The following is a 6000-nucleotide window of genomic DNA, read 5'->3' as shown; positions in this document are numbered from 1 at the left end:
ACTAGTTTGTCTGAATGTGTTTGTGAGGCTGCAAATAAACTAAATGATCATTCTAAAATGATGAAATTAATGCAATTCTTAAGTGGTCTTGATGATGTATATAATCAAGTTAAAAGTCACATTCTTTTAATGGAACCATTACCTACTGTTAAAACTGCCTTCTCAATTCTCTCTAGAGAAGAGTCTCTACAAAAGAATGGGTCTTTGAGTTCTGTTAGTTCTTCAAAACCTCAAGTGTCTGTTTTTAATAGTAAGGTTAATGATTTTAAAAGAGGTCAAGGTCAGAATAGATTCAGAAATCAAGGACTACAGTGTAAGTACTGTAATCTTAAAGGTCATACAATAGAAAAGTGTTTTAAATTGATTGGATATCCTAAGGATTTTAAACAAAGAAATGGCAATAATAATCAAAATAAATCTGCTTCTGTGAATTCTTCTTCTGTTGGTCCTAACAGCAGCTCTGTGGTTGCTTCTGAGTCTGGTAGTGAATGCCATTATCTTACTAGTGAACAATATTCAAAGTTTCTTCGTCTTATAAATGAGAGTACTGGTAGTGAGGATGTACCTACTGCTGCAAATATGGCAGGTACAACAACATATTGTCTTAACTCTTGTGTTATTCCAAATAAATCTCAAAGTTGGATTGTTGATTCTGGAGCAAATCAACATATGATAGGCTCAGAATCACAACTCCAAGACACTGTGGATGTGTCTAAACTAAATCTACTTGTAAAACATCCAAATGGTTCTTCTGCAAAAATAAATAAGATTGGGAATGGTCAACTGTCTTCTAATCTTACCTTATTTGATGTTTTTGCTGTGCCAGACTTTAGTGTTAACCTTTTGTCTGTACATAAATTGTGTAAGGATAATGGGTGTGAAGTTGTTTTCTCTGAACATAATTGTAAAATTCAGGATTCACTATCAAAGAAGATGGTGGAGAATGGTAGAGAATCTGGGGGGTTATATTATCTAGATCATGTTTCCCCAGGTAATTCAGTAAATCTAACTAATTCTAAGTGTTGTGTTTCGAAGCTAACTTGGCATAGTAGATTAGGTCATCCAGCTAATCAGGCTTTAAATATTTTAAAAGATAAATTGAATCTGGGAAATGATTCTCTTCCTCCTTGTGAAGTCTGTCATAGGGCTAAACAGACTAGGGAGTCTTTTTCTCTTAGTCAACATAGTTCAACTCAGTTGGGTGAATTAATTCATTTAGATGTTTGGGGTCCCTATAGACTATCCTCTGTAGAAGGGTATAAGTTTTTTCTGACTATTGTGGATGATTTCTCAAGGGCTACTTGGGTTTTTCTTTTAAAATCTAAAAGTGAAGTTTTTGATTGTTTTAAGACTTTTGTGAATATTTTACTAAATCAGTTTAATGTTAGTATTAAGGTTGTGAGGTCTGATAATGGTACTGAGTTTGTGAATAATCAAATGAAATTTTTTTGTGTTGAAAAAGGTATTATTCATCAGACTTCCTGTGCTTACACTCCACAACAAAATGGAGTTGTGGAAAGGAAGCACATACACATTCTTAATGTTGCAAGGTCACTTTTGTTTCAGTCAGCTGTTCCTGTAAAATATTGGGGAGATGCTGTGTTAACTGCAGTTTTTTTAATAAATAGAATGCCTTCATCAGTTTTAAATGGATTATCTCCTTATGAATTTGTTTATAAAAGAACACCTGTGTTTGATTATTTGAGAGTTTTTGGCTGTCTTTGTTTTGCTGTTAAACAAAATGTTTCTGATAAGTTTTCTGAACGTGCTGAAAAATGTGTTTTATTAGGTTATTCTTCTGATAAAAAAGCTTATAAACTTCTGAGTCTTGATACTAATACTTCTTTTATGTCCAGGGATGTGAAATTTTATGAATCTGTTTTTCCATTTAAACTGAAGTCAACTAATGTTGACAAAATTTTTTCTGATTTTGGCCCTAATGATCCATTTTCCTATGATGAGTTTGATACTAATGAATACTTAAATGATTCCATTAATCTTGATGAGCTGAGAGTAGAATCACAACTGGATGGTACTGATGCAGCCATTCACCTGGATGATATCATTTCTGATAATGATATTAATCGTAGTGGCGAGGCAGTTGTGCCTCCTTCTGGTGATTTTGTTCCTTCTTCTTCTAACATTTCTGAGGAAAGTAGTCAGTTAACTTTAATCCCTTCTGTTGAACAGTCTTTAGGGTCTTCTAGGTCTAGACGTGAGTCTCATATGCCTGTTAAGTTTTCAGATTATGTTGTTGAAGGCAAATATAAATATGGAATAGAAAGGACTGTTAATTATTCTTCTTTAGACAATAATACTAAATGTTTTATTTCAAATTTAAATAAAACTGTTGAGCCTAAAGATTATAAGGAAGCTTTAACTGATCCGAATTGGGTTAAAGCTATGAATGAAGAGATGGAAGCTCTCCATAGAAATAATACCTGGGAAATTACATGTTTACCTAAGAACAGAAAACCAATAGGTTGTAAGTGGGTATTTAAAATTAAATACAAGTCTAATGGTGAAGTAGAAAGGTATAAGGCTCGTTTAGTAGCTAAAGGATATAATCAAAGGGAAGGAATTGATTTTGAAGAAACTTTCTCTCCTGTTGCAAAAATTGTGACTGTTAGAGTAATTGTTTCACTATCTGTACAAAATTCTTGGCCTTTGTATCAATTAGATATTAATAATGCATTCTTATATGGTGACTTAACTGAAGATGTTTATATGTCTCTACCTCCTGGTTATTTTTCTGTTGGTGATTCTAGAGTTTGTAAACTTACAAAATCTTTGTATGGTTTAAAACAAGCTCCTAGAAAGTGGAATGAAAAACTCTGTTCTTCCCTGTTTATATTTGGTTTTAAGCAGAGTATAAGTGATTATTCATTATTTGTAAGGAAATTTGAAGGGTCATTAACTGTTTTGCTTGTATATGTAGATGATATTATTTTGACTGGAAGTTGTGAGCGTGAATTACAAAAAGTTAAGGAATTTATGAAAACTCAATTCTTAATTAAAGATCTTGGAATTTTAAAATATTTTTTGGGAATTGAGGTAATAAGATTTAATGATGGTTTGTGTTTAAATCAAAGAAAATATTGTTTAGAGTTGTTACATGAGTATGGTATGCTTGGGTGTAAACCTGTAAATACTCCATTGGAAGCAAATTTTTTGATAAAAGCTGATGAAAATGAAGATCCACTGTTAGGTAATAAAACTGAATTTCAGAAACTTATTGGTAAATTGATATATTTGACAATTACTAGGCCAGATATTTCATATGCTGTCCAGGTACTTAGTCAGTTCATGCATAGACCTAAAAGGTCTCATCTTAAACTTGCTTTTAGACTTTTAAGATATTTAAAAAACAGTCCTGGAAGAGGAGTAGTTATAACCAAATCTGATAAGTTTGAGCTTAAAGGGTATGTAGATGCTGACTGGGCTAAGTGTTTAATTACAAGGAAATCAGTGTCTGGATATTTGGTTTATTTTAATAATTGTCTAATTTCCTGGAAAAGTAAGAAACAGTCTACTGTTTCTAGATCCTCTACTGAAGCTGAATATAGAGCTTTAGGGTCTATTACTTGTGAAATAATTTGGATTTTAAAAATTTTGTTTGAATTAGAAATTAAAGATTTAACTCTTGTTTCAGTCTTTTGTGATAATGAGTCAACTATTAAATTGGCTTTAAACCCTGTGTTTCATGAGAGAACAAAACATTTTGAAATTGATTTACATTTTATTAGAGAAAAAATTTCTAATGGAGTGATAAAAATGGTTAAAATTTGTTCTTCTGAACAAACTGCAGATATTTTGACAAAATCCTTAACTGTAAAACAGCATGATTTTCTAATTAAGAAAATGGGTGTTGTTGATGTTTTTAAGAGTGAAAAATAAATATTTCGATTGAGGGGGGATGTTGAAAATATTATGAGTTGGAGTACAATCTTATATTTATTTTTTATACGTATATATATACATATTGTATTAGTAAGTGCAGGTGTGAAAGAAAATAAAAGACGCGGACCTAACTGGGTCGGGTTTTAGATCCGGTTTATGCATGAGAGATATAAAAGCAGAGAGAGAGTGGGAAGAGTTTAGTTTCGGGAAAGATTTTTGCGTCTTATTCTTCTCTCTGTAAACAGGTTCTTCTGTAAGCTTCTTTGTTAGGGTTTTCTACAGGTTACATAGATCGGGAACTAGATACGTTATATTCTTCTGATCGTTGTTCGTATTCCTGTTTGTTATGTCTCGATTGCTCATATTTGATAATCTGGTAGATTAGGATTTGAGTGTATTGTTGTGAGAGTAGAATAGGTTTTATGTAGTGAGGTTTTTTGTGTAAGTTCTTGAAAACCTTCTGTTTCTTTATCCTCTAATGATATAAGAAATGAAGATGTTGGGAAAAATGAGTTTGTAGATTTTTAACGCATTGATTTGCATGTGTAAGAAAAATCAGTTGAGTAGGCATGTTTAAGAAAAATAACACGTTCCTTTGTTTTTTCTAGGATTCCAGTTAATGTTTTTGAAGATTTTAACTTCATCACATTAGTAGGGAAGACATAATTTTCAACATGAAGAAAAAATGATAAAACAAATAACATTGAAAAATTCGTTAATGTTTACCACTTCAAATCATATGGTTATAGTGAAGAAAAAACAAAGTTTGAGAGGATTTAATAAATTCACACTCAAATGATTTTAACCTAAATAAAAACTTTTTAGCTTTCAAAGATTTTAAAGAAAAAGAACACATTTTATTTCTGCAATCAAATTTGGTTTCATTTACGAACAAAAGAACCTTTTTTCTTAGTAGTAATGAATATCAAAGAAAAACATGAAAATGGTATAGGGTTAAAAGGATGAACATAAGAACGAGATGTAGTTTATAACCGCTAATCTAACCCTTAAATAGTTGTAACCTTATTAATTAAAATATAAATGAATTTATTATAATTTCCTTATAAAATGATAGGTCTAGATTTAACCATACATTCACACAATATATAAAGTTTATATATGAACCTAACTCTCTCTCTCTCTCTCTCTCTCTCTATATATATATATATATATATATATATATATATATATATATATATATCCCTTTCTAATAAATAAATAACTTCAATACCATGCTGCCATGTGTACAATTTGTATACTGCCACGTGTAACCCTCTCAATAATGTCTTCCAAATATTTGTTACAATTACTAAATACTAATTACTATATTTTATTAATTTCTTCCTACAAATCAGTAAATCACGTTTAATCAACCCTCTAAATAACCGGCATTTGAATTTAAATTTAAATTTTAAATGTACAGTAAACAAATCAATTAGAGCCACATATAATATCCCTAATCCCTAATTCCCTAATATACAGTAAACAAAATCATTAAATCACTTTCCCTCTCTTAAACCTCTTTAATTACGTGATTGACTGCCACAATTTTGTTGCGTTTAAATTTTAAATTTTAAAGATACGCAATATTAAAAATTACATATATAATATTCCTAAAAAAAAGCAATTGATATCCCAATATCCCCCTCTTAAATCTCTTTAATTCCATGATTCATTGCCACAATTTTGTCAATTAAAAATATTCGATTTACTTTTTCCTTTTTTACTTTAAAAATCATAGAGATATAAAGATATTATAGAGATTATTATAAAGATATAGAGATATCGAGATATCATATCCCTGCAAATCAGCTATTCAAATTACAAATACTTTTATCATTATACCTATAAATACGTATAATGATCGATCAAGAAAAATGTTTTCTTCACTTCTCTCTTCAAAGCTTTTAGAGTATTTTTCTTCTGCATCTCTGCATATACATTCATAACGATCCATCAGCTTAGTATACAAAACTATTCACTTCCATTGTGCTTTTTTTTTTCTTAAACAATAATCATATTGACACTAATTTTTTTTTTAAAACATTCATCATATATGTAATCTGCATAAATATTTTTTACTATATTGTTGTTCTTTAA

Source organism: Lactuca saligna, chromosome 9, assembly GCF_052625555.1.
Source record: "Lactuca saligna cultivar CGN05327 chromosome 9, ASM5262555v1, whole genome shotgun sequence".
Lineage (NCBI taxonomy): Eukaryota > Viridiplantae > Streptophyta > Magnoliopsida > Asterales > Asteraceae > Lactuca > Lactuca saligna.
Note: the sequence above shows the minus strand (reverse complement) of the source record.